This window comes from Lates calcarifer, unplaced genomic scaffold, assembly GCF_001640805.2.
Source record: "Lates calcarifer isolate ASB-BC8 unplaced genomic scaffold, TLL_Latcal_v3 _unitig_1856_quiver_998, whole genome shotgun sequence".
In the NCBI taxonomy this organism is placed as follows: Eukaryota; Metazoa; Chordata; class Actinopteri; family Centropomidae; genus Lates; species Lates calcarifer.
Genome location: NW_026115805.1, coordinates 1 through 20,679, shown reverse-complemented (window position 1 = coordinate 20,679; position 20,679 = coordinate 1). Strand labels below are relative to the sequence as shown.

At 41.5% G+C, this 20,679-nt stretch overlaps 1 long non-coding RNA gene across 1 annotated transcript; it reads right to left on the bottom strand.

Moving 5' to 3' along the window:
- Positions 1–12,932: 12,932 nt before the first annotated feature.
- LOC108891009 (uncharacterized) lies at positions 12,933–18,261 on the bottom strand. Its single transcript, XR_001962228.2, has 2 exons — positions 18,161–18,261; positions 12,933–14,222 (listed from the first exon to the last, which is right to left on the bottom strand). It is a non-coding gene; the product is annotated as an uncharacterized LOC108891009 (long non-coding RNA).
- Between the last annotated feature and the right edge of the window lie 2,418 nt (positions 18,262–20,679).

Sequence of the window (20,679 nt, the reverse complement as noted above, 5' to 3'; positions counted from 1 at the left end):
ACACACACACACACACACACACACACACACACACACACACACACACATAGATGGAGAGAGCGCGGAGGGATACATGCCTGCGTATAGCTGGCCGGCGCTCACTGCAGGCAATGAAATGAATGACAGTGGTGGGTAATGCGGTCCACCATCTGTTGCATGCGCGAGTCAGGACTTAAACTGTAATTTCATTTTCCCCTTTGAATTCAGCACTGAAGTTTACTAACAAAACAAGGAATTGTTGTCTCTATGCTAAGGGTGGGACAGAAAGCAGATCATGGTACCTTCAGACATCCGATGGCCCTCCATTTCTAAGCTCTGATCATTTACTCTGTATGGTTAAACATGGAAACAAAGACATTAAAAGCTTGCATGGCATGAGGAGGATTTTATAGGCAGATTGTAAGACCCCACTGTGTGTGTGTTGATAAATGCATGAGATCTTAATGAAAGCTCAGCATGAGTGTGTCTGTTTGTCCTAGAAGCCAGTTTCTGCATGTTGCCCATCTGAGTGTGTTTTGTATGTTTATGATGTGTCCATACATTTACACGATGTAAGTTTTGCATTGCTGTGTTTACATATATTCTAGGTGGAGGGTGAAGTAGCTGCTGGCTGCTTCACCAGTGTCTGTTCTGCTGTAATAAGGCCTGATTTAAAGTTGACCAGAGCACACCAGGAATAGTGCCTCGTTCCTCATTTCCTCTGCAGCCAGTGGAGATGAGATCTCTTCACAATATTTACAGAGGGAATAATGATGTTTGATTTGACTCTCTTCTGGGTGCGTCTCTGTGAGGGCTATTTTCACCCACTGCTGCCACTGAGAGAGAAAACAGACAGAAGCTATGTCCACAGGAAAGGGAAAAAAAAGAACCTCAGATCATTGTTTATGGATGATGCTAGGCCAGAGTATTTCTGTGTTTGGCCTTCAGAATGTAGAGCTGCTGTGCTGCACTGTTGGTAGCGTGACTCACACTCTGTTTCTTAGCTTATTGCATTTCACTTAGATGCTCCTGACCAACTCAGGCTGGATTCAGTGTGAGGATGCAGCTGAGATGCTCAACTGAAGAAACAAGAAAAGAAGAGTTGTCCCAGCAGCACAACAAGCATGGACACAAGCATGTTAAAGGCTGCGTGATTGTGGTCATCTTGTGTTTTTTTGTGGTTATTTTGCATCTTTTAGTCATTTAGCATCCCTTTATTGTCATTTTGTCTCTCTTTTGTAATCATTTTTATCTCTTTGTAGATCTTTTCTGTCTCTTTGTTTTTCTGATGTCTTTTTGTGCATTCTTTGTGGTTGGTTTGTTTGTGTTTTTGCATTGCATATCCCGTGGTGTTTGTCATTTTGCATCTATTTTTGTGGTTATTTTGTGTCTGTTTGTAGTTGCTTTGCATTTTGTGGTTGCTTTTGGACTTTGAGCTCTCTTTTTAGCCAATTTGTGTCTCTTTGTAGTTGCTTTACATATTCTTATAGTCATTTTGCATCTCTTCTTTGTCGTTTTGAGTCTTGTAGTTGTCTTGCATCTCTTTGTTGTTGTTTTGTTTCTCTTCATAGTCACTTTGAGTCTCATCATAGTTGTTTTGTGTCTCTTTTTTGTTGTTTTACATCTCTTTGCAGTCATTTTGCTAGTCTTTGTAGTCATTTCACATTCTTAGTCATTTTATGTCTCTGTAGTGAATTTGTGTCTTTTAGTACTCTCTCTGCAGGGTTTGTCTCTTTTTGATCATTTTGCATCTTTTTGTAATTATATTTGGTCATCTGTCCACTCTTCTCAGATGTTTTGCAAGTAAAGCAATGCTCTCAGGTGCTGTTGGTGGTTAAAAAACTGCAGCTGAACTTCGGTACATGGAGATGAAGAGACACTTTCTGCATGGGGTTTCCCTGACCTCTTGGCCCCTAGACTTGTGCCCAGTAGGTTTGTTTAGTAACCAGTAAATAATGATCTGTATTTGTGAAGCTCCAAAATAGATGTTTTTGATTTGATTTAATAACATGGATAGATTTATTTTGAATTATATTTTATGTGGGTGAGTGTTTTAGTACAGAGATGTGTTCTGTCAAAGCTTTATTAAGCCATCACTGCTGATCAGGTATACTGAGGCAAACATTTAGCTTTTAGGAGAGAAACAAAGCATAGAAAAGTAGTTAGTTTTCTACCAAAATAGTTTATTAAGATGTCCATTCTGATTGCACTTTATTACGTGTAAAAGCTAAAGTAGGGTTTAGGAATCCTCTGGGATTGTGGGTTGTATTTACCCACTATGAGTTTCCTTAGCAGCTCAGCTGGAATGTTGCTGACATCCCAGCTACAGAAACACACTGTAGTATTTACCTCATTACAGTCTGCACTCTCTGAGGAGCAGAGTCATTTGCATGGCTGCTTGTCAAACCATGTTAATATTGACAAAGATTTGCACCCATTTTAATCATGTCACGTAAAAGGTATACAAAGTTGTTTATGACTGCTCCACCACTGAGCAATAGGCACATTCTGTACTGCAGTGCACATTAAAAAAGATTGCACTTTGTTCCGAGCAGCGATTGCAAATCACAGACGTCAGAGAGGTAGAGGAAAAATAGATGACTGCGATGGCAGTTTGAGTCTAACGAAAATACATTTACATATTAAACCACACAGCAGCGTGTGGAGCGAAGCTCTGTTTGAATTGCACGCTCCAGCCTGCCTTCCCTCTGTAAGGAGTAGCGGGGGCCTCGCTACTGTGACTGCAGTACCGTAAATTTGAAGTTGTTTACGGATGCTGCCATCTTGGTGCGCTCCGGGAGGGAAACTTGGAGCGGGGCCATTTACCGGCAGCTTGATGAGAGTGCAGTGAGGCAAGTTAATTAATACAACATCCCTGGGCCCACAGGCTAGGCTGCAAAGCTAACCCAGGAGGGAGGAAGAGACGGAGAGAGAGGAATGTGGAAAAAAAGGGACAGAGGGAATAATGGCTATTATACACAGAGAAAATAAAAAATATGAAGAATAAGGCTACATTACCTGCCAGCAAAACACAATGGAGAGACACAGCTTAGTCATCTTGATCAAATCCAACAATGGGATCAGACTGCATGTTATTTTGGTCTGTCAAGATGGTCATTCTGACATCATTATTGGCTCCTGCACAATCACAGCTTGTCATATTTCAGGACTAAGGTGCCCGAGATCAACTCCAGCACTGGCAACAACATTTTTACATGCACAGTTTTATGAATGAAAGTGAACCTGAAACTATCCATCATCATTCAGCAGTGAAGGTGGTTATCTGTCTTTTTCCATCCCAGTTTAGGAGAAAAACGGTTCTAATGCCCCTGACCTGAGGATGGTGGTCAAACGGTCACAGGTTCACTTTTCTACTACATGCTAGTCTTTTTGTCAGGCGAGGCATCAGTCTTCCACTACAATATATTACAATGCGAGGCAAAGTCACACATCTCAGAGACTTGAATTCAGTTGATACAGGACAGCTCTGACATTTACTACAAAATAACGTGTTGAATATTTCAGATTTTGATGCGTTACGCCCTGCTCAGTATGCATCTGCTACAATCCCACTCCAGTTTTCTCCCACTGGAATAACAGGATACCACTGCTAACGGTAGAGTGAGAGGAAGACTTAGAGCAGACGTGTGCTCCAGCGAGAAAGGAATTTTTAAAAAAACTAAATAGCATCGAGGTCCAACCCACTCCAACATAAACTTGAAACAAATGGATCCATTGGCCTACGTGACCCCTTAAACAAAGTAGAAGAGGCGCAACTTTGGTTTCCCTTCCCCTGCAACCGATTTTTGGTAAACTGTGAGCTAAGATGTTTTCACCCGTGGCGCCGCAGTTGCTGCCTCCCCTTAACTTTGCCTCAGTGAGTAAAAACTCTTGTCTGCTGAGCTCCATCAAACAAGAGAAAAACTTGCCTGGAGACAGAGGAGTCCGTAGGGAGGTCCTCGCCTCCTCCTCTCACTCTTTCTCTCTCCTTCTATATCCATTTATTTTAGCTGGTGAAAAAACAACTTTGGGACCGAGGTTGTCAAACACTTTTTTTGGTTCCCCGGCTGAGGTACAGTACATATAAGGCAAATAACAATCTGCAAACTCAGCTTTCCAAGAGTATTCTTTATTGTAATACATAACTATGCATGTAGGCTTGGGGATGTCTTAAAGAATAGCTCAGATTGACCACAGTTCTTCTATGCTACACAATGATTTTTTAATAATAAGCGCCCTCATTCATTGACTACGTTTATCAAGTTTGCAGATCAGCCAAATGACGGCAGCAAAATACTGTAAATAGCACGCCTGCCAGTGGACACAAAAGAGATAGGGGCTATAAATACCCTGAATAAATCCTCCTAATCAGGAGGCGAGAGAAGCATGAGTTGTGTTGATATAGGAAACTGGTGGCTGAATCCCATTTTAAATGCTTTCGCCGGCTTTTCCTTTTGGTTAGTGTTTAGAATTCACTCGATAATTACCATATTAAAATGCATGTAGGAGTCTGTGCAGTTGTGGTGGGAAAAGATAAGGCTGTGCGAGAGTAGGGAGGGAAAAAAAAAAAAAAGTCCACCGGAGGCCTATCAGTCAGTTCTGAATTGCTTTATAATTACTGAGATGCACAGACATAATTTCCTTCTAAAAATAATGCAAAGTTTCATTTCCCTCCCCTGCCTTAATACTGTTTGTGGGGGGAACTCTCCTCCACTCACTCTCTCTCTCTCTCTTTCTTTCTCCCGAGTGCATTAACTTAACCTCTTCCTGTATTAGTCGGTGTGGTGCCATGTTAAGCACAGTGTAGCCTAGTTTCTGCACAGCGTGAATGTAGCTGCCTCCCTGTTTTGGGATTGGAGAAGAATCCAAATTCTGACACATTGGGGTTGTATTCATGAATATGACATACTGTCTAGCCAAAGTTCTTTTAACTTGTTGGAGTTTTATTTGCATAGATTTCTCATAAGTTTTCATCTTTTGTGTATGCTGACATAAAATTTAATTATTTCTTCACAAAGTTTCCCATATTGAACATTTGGATCTGTCTGTATCACTTGGCCTTAATTAGACTAATGATTATGTTTTTTTTTTTTTGTTTTTTTTTTAACTTTAGGCGATTTTTGAATTTTTAGGCCAAAGGATAGCTGGATGTTTTTTCTAAAGTAGTTCCTGTAAAGGTGGGTCTGCCCTGTTTCCAGCCATTGTCATTGTCAACTGGAACAGAACTCATAACATAAAAAATTGAGCTTGCACAGACAGGTCACTGGTGTATTTGGTAACCCTCAGTATGACAAAGATATGACAAAGAAGGGCAATCTTTCCTCCCACTGCAATTTAGTTTCTTTTGGGTTGCTTCAAATATATGTTTTAAAGGGGTACTACACCTATTTCACACATGAAGATCAGTTTACTTGTCAACTGAAAGACTGAGTTACAAATGGGCCTGTGGATCAGGCTGAGACCGTCTGATTAAAGGTGATATCAAGGTGCATTATGGGAAATACAGGAGCCACACTGGGAATAAAAGACTGCTGCTTTGATGTTGTAAAATATCTCAACATCTAGTCTACCTCATGGTGACGACCTGGCGATGGTGTTTATCACTCTGACCTCACACCATCGTCAGGTCAGAGTTTCAGTTTATTCAGTACTTTGGTTGTGGTCACCTAAAACCAATGACATTCACATTAGCTTCCACCATACTTTGTGTTAAACACTAATTAGCCAATGTTAGCATGCTAACACTTTAAACTAAGATAGCATACATGGTGTACTTCACCAGGTGATGTTTAGCTATAGCAACATTAGCATTGTGATTGTGAGTATGTTTGCATGCTGATTTGTAGCTCAAAGCATTGCTGTGCTAAAGTACAGCCTAACATAACTAGCATGACTTTAGCCTCTTTTTTATTAGCATGTCTCCTTTGAGTCTCCAACTTGCTGGAGTGTCTTTTTAAGGTTTAAAGGGATAGTGCAGTTCACCAAAAAACATCCTGTTAGGCCCAAAAGAAAAGAGAAATCATGGTTTTGGCATATAGTCAGCAACCAGGATGTCTTATTTAGACTGTAAACACCAAAATCAATTGATCTTTAAGAGATCCTCTAGCCCCAACAAATAGCAGTCTAGGAAAGAAAAGGGCAGAAAAGGAAAGAACTGGAAAGGAAAGGTTGCAGGAAGGGGGTGGGAGGCTGGAGTGACGACCGGCAGGTTCTCCTATGATGAAATATTGATGGCGCTGACTTTGATTCTGCAATAGGTACTTTTGATCCAGATCTGTCGCGGCAATAGAGACCCCCTCCCCCACTATTCTTCCTCAGGTGTATCGCTGGTCTTTTCGCTTTTGAAAAATGCCATCCACCCTCCACCACCTTTGATCATATGTGTAGACTTTGAAGAAGAACTTATAGAGATCAATGCTGTGTGTATACAGGCAGGCGGATACTGTAGGTCTATAACTCAATATGTTGCAGTGGGTGCTGGATGAGTGCCAGTCACAGGGGCTTTTGCAGTTACTCAGTTGTTGACTTTTATTTATCACGACTGCTGCTGCTGTAATTGATGACTGAATCAACACAGTCTGGAAAAGTAACCGCTGACTTCTCTGCTTTTTCAGCTGAGCAGCGATCGTGCTTCTTCTCCCCTCACAGTGCTGATCTGAAATTTAAATCCCATTCTTCCAAAAGAGAGAGAAAGCAAGCTCTCTATTATTTAAAGAGACAGGTTTCATTCACAAAATCTCAGGGCATTGTTCAGGCTACAAATCCTGAGGCTACTCAGTGTGTTCACATCTCTTGTTCAGCTCTTTACAGATTTGTAGATCACCCCAACGCATCTCTACATGCTTTTCCGCCTCTTTTATTCTCTTAAAAGAGTCAAGTGCTCTTTTCTTTTGTCTGCCTACAATCCAGTGTGTGTGTGTAGTATGGAGAGTATGATGAGTCCAGTGCAGCGCTGTGTCGCTGGGTAATGGAGCAGAGAGCCATCTGTCTGACTGGCCAGCCATCGGTCCGCATCCTCAAATCCTATCAGTGTGTCTCACCTGCTAATGAAAAGCTAGCAGGTACTCTGCTGCAGCCCTAAAAATGGATGACTTCCCTACACAGCAGCCTCTGCTGTGCACACACTTGCCCCCCCCTTCCCATCTTCCATAATTCTTCTTCTTTGTCTCCTTTCTTTTCCAACCCTCCCTGCAGCATGCTAACACTCAATTTTCCCCGTTTTATTTTTGCAGGGGTCCACTTGTTTGATCTACATTTGGGGCGTTTGCACTGTGAGCAAATATTCGCTGCTGCAAAAACTGGCAAGGCTATGATCCACTGTTTCTGTTTGCCTCCTTTTCTAAGTGAAATTCTAGTATTTGTTTTGAAAAATCATTGTTTACCCTATTGCTTAGAAGAATCCAGTACTTACTTCCCCCCCCCTGGTTACCTGGATTATGTAACACAAAAATAATGGCCCAGCCTGGCCACGCTATATGTTTGAAATGCAAAGCAGCAATGCAAAGACACTGCTTTGTTAATAATTGCCATAATTGTATAAGTATGTGGAAACTGCTACACAAAATGGAGCAATGACTATTATCAGGTTGATAACCGATAATTACTTACAAACTCTGTGCTCATTAAGCAGCTCCTGTGGAGAAACTGAGCTCAATATAGCCCTCCAGAATCCCCTCCCCTCCCCTCGCCCACCAGGATCCCGCTTCTCTCCGTCTCCCTCTCGTTATATCCCAGTTTCTCCCTTCTCCTTCTTCATCCAGACTCTGCTTTTCATTCCATCTGTTATCCATGTTGTTCTGTTTCAGTCACTTCCTATCTCCTCACTCAGGCTCTCGCTCTTCTTCGTCCCCCTCTCTTCCTCTTTCCTCGGCCCTCCATCCCCTATCTGTGAGCAGTGATCACTGTCATCTTTCTCTCCTCTGCCGCACATTTCCCTGCTAAATCCCAACATCCTGTTTATTTATGTACAGGGGCATGCTGCTCTCCACCTCCCCCCTTCCTCTCTCTCCCCTGAAAGATTAACCATCCCCTCTGCATCTCTTCTCATTTATCATCCTAATGGGGGCTACAAGAGGGAAAAAACAACAATTTGCAGAAGGAGAAACAGCCACAGAAGGGCAAGGAAAGTGTCAGGATTGCCACTGTCCATCAACTTTTGGCCTGTCACCTGGTTTTATTCACACTGGCATTGGGTGGCACAGAACCAGAGCTCATCTGAACGGCTGAAATTGTCATCTGCAAAGGTGATAAACTCTCCACTTGCAAACATCTAAATAAGTGGCATTTATGCTTGGGTTTAAGTGGAAAGCACTTGCTTTCTTTGGAAGACTTTGTTGCACATGCCCCATTCCCATTCTGTGTTTACAGCTCTGTGGTCCAACACAGAGTCAGCAACTAGACAAAAATAGAGATGTGAACATGAAGATGAAATAACAATCACTGATGTTGCATCATGTCTTTAAGACCTCCCAAACACAAATATCTAAGGTGTCTGATATCCAGTGTTTAAAGCAGAAACCAAACAGGTCAGTCTGCTGATAGCTGGTCTTTGGCACTAGTTGATGCAGAGTTTCACTCTGTAAACTGGGCTCATTATTTGAGGCTTTTATTATTAAAAAAAAAAAGTATTTAATTGGTATCAAAATGTGTTTACGCAATTTTGATAATAACAGGAAAAAACAATTTTAAAAATGTCATTTACAGCACAAACTCTCAATAGTTTCAGTAGGAGCACTGGCACATAATCAGCAGCTCATTTGCATTTTCATCTGTATTTTCCCTCAACTTTCCATCAATGGAAACACTTTGTGACCTGCCCTCATCACTCGAGTAAACAGTGGTAAATTAGAGCAGGAAAAGGCAACAACTTTGATTACTTTTTGTCTTTGAACAAACTAAATCCCCACTGCAAACACTGCTACAAAGGTATGACATTATTAGGTTTTATGTAAATTAGCAGTGGCTCCCAACACTGTTGATTTGCGTCATATCCCTGCTGGTTAATTTTCAATTTGTAACTGGTGTTCCTTTTTTTTAGTCAGCACACTTTGTCTTTTGTTTGATACGTGCTGTTTTTTTTTAAAGCAGTACACCTGTTACACTTTGGGCACAGATCATTCAGCCTCTTTCAAGCTGACATTAAACCCAGTGTCAGTGTTATTAATTGTCCCTAATTGAATATTAATTTTCTGTCATTAAAATGCCCTTTTATTCCCTTGCTTCTCAGGCCCTGAACCTCCTCTCAACCACCCTCCTGTACTATAAGTGGGAGAAGCCAACTGCGGGAGGCCCCTGGTAACCACATGCTATCACAGCTCGGCCTTCCAGCCTCCAACCGCGACACGCTTACACTCATCCACTCCACAGGGGAAGTGTTGAGCCTCGCTTGCCTACGTGAGAGCACAAACACAGACACACTCACCCCTCCACTAGGATAGGCCGCTTGTACCAACCCTCCCTCCCTCTTCCAGTTTCACATTTCTCTCTCTCTCTCTCTTCCTCTGCTCCTCCCTTTACTGTTTTCTCCTCAGTTAGTTTGTCTCTCTCCTCCTCTCAAAGCACAGCTTTCCCTCAAGCACCATCCCGCTCTCTGTCATTTTTGTTGCTGTTTATTTCTCTATCTGTGTATCTTTCTCTTACCCCCCCTTCTCTCTCCCGTCCTGTCAATATTAGTCTTTGTTCATCTCTACCTCTAATTCTCTCACTCCTCTTCATTCCTATATGGTGTCACCATGCTCTCCTCCTGAGAGATATGTGTGTGTGTGAGATGCTAATGCTACTCCACAGTATAACTACCAGTGTTTTTCCACACTGTAGATTTTTAGTTGACACATCAGACTGTTATTAGACTGTTTGCCATTATTCAGACGGAAGTATTCACATTGTTTTGTTGTTTGTCTGAAATATTGTACAGTAAAAATAGAATCTGCCTGTGCAGAAGGAGTTGCCCTTAGCTTCTCAAAAACCTTAATTAAGGCAACTTTAAAGTGAAACTATGCAACTTTTGAAAGATGAAATAACACATTCTTCTTCTTACAAATGAAAAGTAGAATTCACAAGAAATAAATGCAGCTGTGCTCAATTCTTTTCTGCTTGCACTAATTTGGCCGATGTTTTGGCATTTACTATTATCAAGTAATATTAATTTGTGGCCACAGCTACATAGGCTCACAATAAAGATCAATATTTCCATATAAAAAATGTATCAAATAACTGTTTTATGTTAAAGAGATCACTCTCGGCAAAAAACACATAGAGAATTATCACCTGACTCTGCAGTTCTTGCTAAGCTCTATGGAGTTTTATATCTTCCAGCTCCAGTTTTATGGTAAGCAATTTGGTTGACTCTTGCGGCTCTCATCAAGTTTGATTTCTGCAAAGAAAAAGCTCTAAAATCCACTGTACACTCCCCTTTCAGCACTAAACAGCAGACAGACAATGTTAGCAACTAGCTTTTGAACATAGTGGAGTATCTAGTGGGTAAAGAGCGAGATGTTTCCCTCATGAGTTAGTAAAGACCAAAACAGAGCTAAAAAGAAAGCAAATACTGGACTTAAATTGATCAGGTGACCAGAAACACAACTCCAATTGAATGTTAACGTTCACTCTGCCGAATGTGAAAATAGTGTTAACACCTTGCTTCTGAAAGCAAAAGTGGTCAAAAAGTATTTTCCTGTAGGTTTAAGGAAAAAAATTCATTTCTAAGAACGGAATTTCCTTTTTTAAAAAAGCATTAATGTTAGTATATATGTTGTTATTTAAGTGATATTTATTATTATTTGACCAAGTATGGTGACTACTAAAGCAAACAGTATTAAAGTACATAATGTTGAATATTTCGGTCACTTAAAACCATGCAAATATTTTCATAAATAGAAAAGCTACTAGAGTGTAAAGTGTAGGACTGAGACTGTACATATATACTGTATGTACTGTAGTCTAACAAACCAAACACTTTTAAAATGTGTTTGAAAAAAAAAAACGTAGGCTAGATGCCGGGAAATGAGGTGTCAGTATTGTGACTGAATAGACTGCAGTAAGTGTGGACGCGAGGGAGATGGATGTGACTGTCGCACGCCGACTCAACGTGAGCGCCCTTTTTTCCCTCTCCTCCTTGAGGGTATAACTGGCCTCCCTTCAAAGGAGGAAGCTTAAAAACAATCTCCAAAAGAGTGAAAGCGGCACTGGGATATGGTGGGCGTCAGCCAACCAGTCAACCAGTCAGTCAGTCGTTGAGGGCCCCGTTGTCTCCCACTCCACAGAACAGGTAGCCTGAACTAGTTTCTACAAAGCTGAGTTGGAGATTTAATGCAATATAAAGCCTCTGGGCCCTTTTAGCAATTTGGAGTCAACACACAAATACACCCACGCTCATCTGGAAAGACTTTCCATCCCTGCCCCTTCATGTGCAAATGTGCTGAATGGAGGTGTGTATGTATGTGCTAGTGTGCGCTCAGCATGTGCTCAAGCTTCCCTACTGAATCCTTCCCACAACTCCCGCCTTTCCTTTTCTGATCTGTAGCAACACATCAATGGTCAGTCAGTTCAAAAACCCACTACAGAAACAGTACAAGCTTTTCCCCCCCAAGTAACTGTCCATTTAAACAGTCTTTCAACATGGTTCCCACCCACACTGTGAGGGGAGAAGCACGCAAGTAATGTAACACATTATGATCACTGAGTAGAGCAAGGAGCTGTTGATTTGCTGCGGATTGTTGAATCTCTTCCTTTGCGAGAGCAGGTTTTATCTCAGGAAAAGTTTTTTTATGAGACATCATCACATGGCCACCATATGGCAGTGATGCAATATAAAGTTTTCTCCAGATGCCAGTAATGCAATGTTGCCTTCTGCAATATTAGACAGAGTGCTGCTTTTGACACAGTCTGTGTGATTGGCAGCATTTCCAGCTGCTGGGAGAGTTAGGAACCTGTGCAGGCTTAGTGGTGGTGGTGGTTTTTTTTATGCTGACATCAGCTTTGGCATCTGTCACATATTTGAAACGTTGAATGAGGAAGAGATTAAAATGTACAGTGATACTGTGTTGTTTGCCTGAGATGGAGGTGAATCAGAGAGGATTATATCCTTAGGAAAACAGTTTTTGTCTTGGCTGATCGATTCGAGTGTTTGCTTTTACAGATGCAAGATGAACATGGTAATTACGAGTGCGAGTTGCTGTATTAACACATCTTAAATTAAATCAACAGACCAACTTAAGCAAAAAGAACAACACTTGCAGAGTGTGGTATTTATGAGTTTAGTTTTGAGGAAGTTTTTGTAGAAATGCCTTTTGTGACTCGGTTGACACCTTCAGCAAACCTCACCATTATTCAGAAAACTGAAGGTGAAAGCAAATAGTCAGATTTGCCATCAAATAGTGTGTGTGGATAGGAGCTGAAGCCGGATAAATAAAAAGCAGCAGTCCCTGGGCTGCAGGGCCTGAGGCTATTGCATTGCTAGCAGGCAAACAGCCACCCGGCTGCCCCAGCAGGGTAGGAATATATCAGGCAGCCTATTGGATACCTGACAGCTGATTTAGCTCCCCCTTAATGAGCAGAGGGCTCTGCTGCAGAAACCCCACAATCTGTTACATAACAACATCATAGACAGACTGCACAGTAAGAAGCAGACTGCTAACGCTGGCAGAATCTTGTGAAATCAAGAGATGTTATATTCAGTAAACAATGCACCACTAATAATAGCTGAAAGTAAAAAAATATTGCGAAATTGTTGTCAGACTATATATTACTGTGGCTGAAGTGCACAAATTAGTATGTTAAGATATATTATGTATGTATAAAAACACGATTACCATATACAGTGCAGAGCATACTGTACACCAAACTGTTAGACTACTATTTAATATTTAAAAACTTCATTTAAGCTGTTAAAAGCTGAATTAATGGTAGAATTAAGTTAGGTTATGAGGTAACTATGAACAACACAACAGCACAAGTTACCTTTGTAGCAATGCCACTTTATTTCTTTGTCTATCTACATAGTAATGTAACGTTGTTGAGTAACTATACAGCAGTAAAAACAATACTTTGAGGACAAGGCTGACTTTACCTTATATTGTTCCTATTGTCAACAAATTTGACAGAAAGACCAAAACCAACAATGTGTCAGTCTCTCACTACTCTGCAACTTCCTCACTCTGTCTATAGCATGCAGTCCATTTGTTCCAGCTCAAAACCTTGAAAATCAGGTGAAATAATTTCCTAAAAGAGCTGGGTACTGTAGTTTTTGGCAAATGTTATTCAAACAGGAGTTAAGTTGTGTGTTTGTTGGGGACTATTTTCAGCAGTGGATTTATACACATTTAGTAAAAGCCGGTCAGTATTTACAGCAAGCATATGTGGGACCAACTAAAAATAAACTGAAGTGCCCGTGTTCATCATAACGAAGGTGTTACCCAGTGCAACTGTGAGGCTCATTCAAACATACTGTTTGGACAGTGCGTAGTGACTCTATGCTAAGCTCCATCAGGCTTTGGCTCCATAGGCGATACATGTTAGGAGGATCAAATCATTGTTGGTTTTAGTCTTTTCATGGATTTATTGACACTAAGAAAAATATAATCAGACTTATCCTTCAAGGGTTATGTAAGGCTGTAATAAAGTAGCTACTATAATGAATTACAGGGACGCAGTCCTTTCATTTGTGTGTATGAATAAACAGCAATTTGACACAGCAGTTACATTAGTGGCAATGTCATTATTCACTGCAACTGATCTACTGTATGACACTGTATTTATTCAATTATTCACATAGTAATCATGTTGGGCCTTCAATGTAAAGCCTTACAATGTAAAGTGTTATTAATACTTATGTTCACCAAATCTTTCAGTAAATGCAGCATTCCAATGCTAACACATAACAGAGATAAAGCAGCACCAGAACAATCAATGAAAACTAAAGTGGTCTAGGAACAGTGTTACTAAAAATCTGATTCTGACCTTAGCAAGACTTGCTTAGAAGTATATATGTTCTGACAACACAGATGTCAGAGGGGACCCTCAGGACCCCAGCCTGTCACTGCGGGCTAGCTATTGAGGGGGGTGGGGGGTGGGGAAGTTAATCTAGGCTAGGCCAGTAAGGGAAAGGGTCACAGTTCACTGTGTATGCCCCGCTGCTTTAGCACTGGCTGACAGGCCACAGGAGTCTGAAAGTCCATGATGTACTGGCATTTGCTGGGCTCCTTCACCGATCGCAAGGCTGTCTCTGTTCCACATGTCAGTGTGACCTAGAAAAGCACAAAGAAAGAAAAGTTGAGGTGGTGCGGGGAGAAGAGCTGTTGTTAGCCTGAGTCAAGAGCCATGCCAGTTTTATCTCAGAGAGGGGTTGGGGTGGGGGGTGGTGGTGGTAGAGGACGCCGTCCTACCTCTTGTTTTAGTGATTTTCCAACCTTTTTAAACTTTTGTGAAGAAGTAGGAATCACTACAAACAACAGGATTATGCGAGCACATGGCACTCGTGGAGCTGGCATTTCAAACATATTCAGGTCTCTCCTCAAATAAAGTGATCGTACTGTACACGGAGAGTTTCATCACTATCTCCCCCTGCAATCAGACAGAACAAGAACCAAAGTGTTTCTGCGACTGCGGGACACTGTGGCATTATGGGACATCACTGTTGTCGTCCCCACGTGTGCACAGGACAGGGGAGGATGTGATTACCACTGACGTGACTTTAATCGCTGACTTTGAAGCCCTCTGCAAGAAAGTGGAAAGAGAAAAAAAGGCAACTTATTTTACTTCTAGGGGGTTTCCATAGCAACCCCCTCACATCATACTGCACCCTGAACAGACAATCCCTCTGGTGAACAAAAGCACCTGGAGAGGGAGAGAGATGGAAACTTGACAGGTATTATTGTGCTGAAGTTTGAGTCTGGTACAACTGGTGATTTGGTTTTGTCCCGTATTTGGATTAAAAATAGAGCCTTTTGTTATGTCACTTAGTATCTTGTTGCACAGAGATATTAAGTGGGTGTGTGCCACTTGGTGAGACAAAGTGTTCTCTTATGTGTGTATGTGTGTGCATGATTATTAGTGGTTCAGTTTTGACTTGCAGGTGCTAGAGCCACAGATCAGTGTTGCAGACTTAAGATTTATCCAATTTATTCTGTTTTCTAAGCAAGTATATGTAGTATATCTTGTTTTCAGTGGTATCTGGAAGAGCTTTATCAAATCTGAGAAAATAACCCAGATGATGTCATGGTGATGTCATCAGGGTTATCACCTTGGACTTTTGACACGCAAATATTATCCCCAGCAACTAACAATCTCTAACATCTCTCCAAAATCCTAATATAAGTCCACAACCGCTTCAGCTCCTGTATTTTTTACATTCTATATCTGCATCATACTGTATGTGAAAAGACCTTTAGAGACTGAATTTATGGATGTCTGGGGTCTGAATCATAGTCAAGACTAACAAGACATAAAAAAAGGTGTAATCAAAAAGTTCAGAGACTGTTCCTGTTGCAAATTAATGGAGCATGGCATAGGAAAGCATGTGCAGCAGGTGCAAGCTCTAACTTTCATGAGTCAGTATTCCACGCTACGTCACGCGATCAACATCTACAACTTGTGTTACATGTGTTTTTGTGACATTTTGCGCTTTTGCGATTTTACCATGGAGCAGAAGCAGCACCATGGCAAAGTTTGCGGAGATCTACGTCAACATGAGCCAACGTTTGTGTCAAAGATCATCAGCAGTGACAAGAGTTGGGTCTATGGCTACGACCCAGAGACCAAACAGCAGTCATTGCAGTGGACGAGCCTGAAGTCTCAAAGACCGAAGAAGATGTGTCAGGTCAGGAGCACGACCAAGAGCATGTTCATTGTTTTTTTTGTTCCCTACGACGTCTTCCTCTTCCCCAAAATGAAATTCAAAGGGAGGGGTTGCCATTTTGACACAGAGGAGGAGATCCAGTGTGCAGATGGTGCAATAGAGAACAGGACTTCCAGGGAATGCTCTAAACGTGGGAGGAGCCCTGGGAGTGTTGTACTGATGTACAAGGTGACTGCTTCGACAGGAATATTAAAATCAGGTTTTGGTTTTCGCTTGCCAACTTAGCAAGTACATCACCACCAGTAGAAATGATGGCCAAAGCTACAAAAACCCAAGATTTATCCTTTGAATATACTTCCATTATTTTTCCAAACATTTATTCAGACGTGCTCATCTGCCAAAGCCACAGATTTACTAGCTGTAGCTAAACTCACCGCTCACATGTAACAGTCACAGTCCAGCACTTTGAATTAATTAATAAGTGAAACAGTTGAGTTCACCCTTCCCCGTGGACTCTTAAGATACACTGCACTCTGCTTGAATTTGGATTACCTCGATATTCACCAGTGAAACAATACATCACTGGTCCCACTGCTCAAGTATGAAGAGAGAAGTGTGTTTCAGAGCAGGAAGAGAGAGCACTACTCAAAGACAAGGTTCAGAATTTCAAATATAATGAGCGTCGACTTCTGACGAAACTTCATTTATGCCGACTGCACACGGTTAGGAGGTTGTATCAAAGGAATTCAGTTTAGTCTTTTCAAAGCGGGCCCCTGGATGGCATGAGCACATACGTTAGCAAACGACATTTATTGGACTCTGATTTGAAGAGGGGGCCAGGCAAAGAAAAAGAGATGATTAAATGTGCTACATTTTTAATTGAGCTAAATTCTCACATGGAAATGTAAATGGGTGTCATAGAAGTGACTCAAAGAGGAGGGAATCCTGGGAAAATGGAGAGCGGAAGAGGAGAAAGCTGCAAGAGAATGCAACATTAACCGTAAAAACCAATGTAGACTGACAGGGAGAGAAAAGCAAGTCAGTTTCCATCACTTGGCTTTTGACAAAACATCTTTTTGCCAGGCTGCTGAGCAGGCCATGAGGACTGAATGTCTTTTTACTGATTGACTAACTCCCCACTGCTGAAATGCGCATGCGCAGGATGAAGTCTGTAAAGAGCAGCACTGTCCCTGATGAATGTGGGGAGAGGAGCTTCGTTTGGCTGTTTTCTTTAGTTTTCCCTCTAGAAATAGACAGTCCACGGTCTCTCTTTACAGTCAATGTGAGTTGTATTTATTTGTAGATGGTTAAAGTCATTCTCTACAGCATCTTTTCCTCAAAAGGTTCTGAGGTCTGGCTGATTTTGTGTCAAGTCAGTTTGCTGTGAACAGGCTTCACTTACAGAATAAGGAGTCCCTATGAAAACAGTGTGTTCTGTGGATTATCCCGAGTAATGAGCAAATTGTTAAGTTGCTTTATTTTTCACTGCTTTGAGCACAACATATGAAAGTCCACTCACCTTCATTATTTTGAGGTGGTAACACACCTCACCTGACCATACCACACCAAACCTTAAATTCTCAAAACGTTTTATTTACCTAAGTAGCAGAGAGAACCAAACTTTTATTTGGAACAGGCTTATTATTAGAGACAGGCCTTTATTTCTTTCACCCCTGCTCTCCAGGTGATACAAACTTACTCCATGTTTACCTATTGTCTTGTAAAGTTCTGTATACTGTCCATTCCCAAAGCACTAACTCCAACAGTACAACAACAAAGTCTTGTCAGGTGTTTTACTTGTAGAAATGACTGGTGAGTATTATATAACTCTGTTGTTGTACTGATGGAAATTTACATTATATTACATTTATTGAGACAGGAGGTAAACATGGAGGAAGAGTCTGCATTAATAGCAGGAGCAGCTCAGAATCCTGGGAGATGTAATGAGATGACGATATAAAACTTGGAGATTAGTAAATAACAACCTGGTTCTCTGCAGTTGGAAGTAAATAAAGTGAGTTTATGGTACACTGTTTTGTAATTTGGGGTTGGGTCACATTTGCGTTGTCTATATGTGATTTATATTAACTAAGCTCTAAAAGAAAGTTTACAATGTCCACATTTGCCATAATTAAAAGAATTAAAATCCAAATAAAGTCTGTGTCACATCTTTCGCTTAAGTAGAACTCTCTCTTCTTTTTGTTCTCTCATCCTCCACTGTATCATCTACCCATCTGTTTATTTGACAGTCTGTCAGTGCGTACTTACCATTCGCTCATCTGTCTGACTATTAGTTTATTCATGTCTGCCTCTTTGTGCTCTCATATGCTCTGTGAGCGCGCGTGTGTGTACATTCGTACGTATGCTTGAAACATGTGTAGTACTTACTGTAGCACTGCGTGAACCTCCTTGCCAGCAGGGCTCTCCATTCTCATACACCATCTGACTGTACTGGTTCTTTGGTGTTCCTGCCCACATCCCCCACTTCCTGAAATGAAAAACAGAGACAAGAAAAAATATGGTTACTTTTAACACTTTGATAAAACACCTGCAGAGGCAAAGTTTTTATCTATTAGTCAAGCCAAACAAAAATCAGTCATTTCCTCTCTCTTTTATAAACAGTTGGGACAAAGTGAGTGTGAAAACATATCATTTCAGTAGGTTGGCTTATTGAAAACACTTTCTCCCAGTGAATATAAAAAGCTGGCAAGATGGCCAGTCTGGCACTGCCCTCCTTTGGTTCCTCTGGCACCGATGCTCTCGCGTCCCCTCTCTTTTTCAACAATGGAGGGGAAATATTAATTACCATTTTGTCAGACTTAATTCTGTGTGCAATAACACACGAGGGAAGGAGAAGAGAAAAACACAACGCCAGCGAAGCCCGTCGCAAAGTGAGGCTGTGCCTGCCCAGTGCTAGCTAATTACATTCTCACCAACATTTCAAGGGGAGTTAAGAAAACCAAAGCGAACCAGGGTGCCACTGGACACTGTCCAACACAGTAACGACAGATGCCATTTGATTATGCTTTCACCAGCTAACTTCCTCTGATCTTCCTCTGACTCGCGCAGCTTCTTTGAGGTGGCATCGACCGCAGACGTGTTGATTTTTGTAAAACACTGTAATCCTGTTAGGGAGGAGAATCTTTTCTGGTGCACGGTTGACTAAAGATTTTACTGAAATGTGTCTTACTCTGATCTCTGCCCTACATCGGCTAGCAACTGTTTGCTGTCTGCAATGCTAAATACTCAGGACAGAGGATTAACTATGAAATCAATCTTTTCACTTTCAGGGAAACACGTGGTAAATGAAAAAACCTGTGCTTTGCAGATGCCCCCTTTTTTTTAATCAACGGCTTGTCAATGATCTGTTAATCATTCTGGATAAAGAGCTACTAAAGGCTATAAATTCAAACGTATTCATTTAATATACCTAAGTGCTTTTCCCTCAAGTGCCAGCCCTGTCACAAGTGCACAACACTTGATCAATGTGCCCACGTTGACCTTTCCACAGGGGATTAAAGTAGCATGATCGCCTCTGATCCTTGAGTACTGTTTTTTGTATGATAGAAGTTAATCTGCCATAGTTCATGACCTATTATCATATTTGTTATTAGTCCTGTTAACTGATCTCAATAGGATGTTATACTAATGGCCCGACACTGGATTATTGTGTCACTGTGACATTTGTATTTTATTCTATTGCTCATCAACAAACTGGCCCATTCACTTTAAAGAATATGTTTATCTAAAATGACTTCTTGCAGTTTCTTCCAACATAAGTAATCACAAATGTCAATGATATGAATAAAATGAACAAAAACAAAAATGGGAGGCTGTAAAAAAAACACAATTTTTTATTTTAGTTGGTTGTAATTAAGTTATGTCCAACAAACATAGAATTTATTTCTCTGTTTCTTTAAATACCATTTTTATTCTCATTTGACCTTGAAGAGGGCAAACATGAGGACCTCTTTGATTCTAAAAAGCACTCTCCGGCTCTTACAGACACATGGCTGTTTCAGGTCCCCGAGTGCGGCTTTTCTGCCATCCACAATGCATATTTAAATGGGGTCAGTCAGAGTGAATTGCTCACACAAGGAAGCCGGCCCGAGCGTCTCGCCTTTTTCCTTCCAGCCTGTTTGATTGGGTTTTAGCACTCTGTTAGCACCAGGAGGCCCTCAAATGGATTGCTGTCAGGGCCAGCAGACATGGCAGGCGCGCAGAGAGTGACAGCGCTCCTGGCTCTCGCCGCTAGTTGACCAGGCGATCCCTTGCGCATCACCTCCCTGCCTCCTTCGCCCATCGCAATCCCCACCCCCGCTGTCCCCCTAATACACCTCATTCCCTCGCCTCACCTTCATTCACTTCCTTCCTTAATCTCCATTCTCGCTCTGTCGGCCCTCCCGTACCCCAGGAGGCAGTGTAGGCCCTGTCAATTAGGCTTGAGTTATCACTGAGATGTGGCCAACACTCTACAGTCACACAGGTTCCACGAGATGGAATCTTATTGACAGATCATTCCCCGTAATAATACCTACTTGCACTTGGTATTGGCAGGCCATTTTTTACAGTCATTCTACACTTTATCACCAGAAGAGTGCACAGCTTGTTATTTACACCTCTGGAAAAACAACACAATGGACCTTATTGCTTAATTTCATGGCATTAACATGACTATATGTTAGCCTGACCCTGTGACAGACAAAATAGCACAACCCAAATGTGCAAAATGGACCCCCCTGGCTCAATGACAACTTCATTTCTCGTCCAATTTATCACAGTTTGGCTTTAAGCTGCAGCCGCGATACACATGATGCTCACTTGCACTCGCAGCAGCAGGGCCAGTCTCCTTAAATTATCTGGGTTACTGTACGTGCTTTCCCCTTCATAACATGTTGGCTGATCTC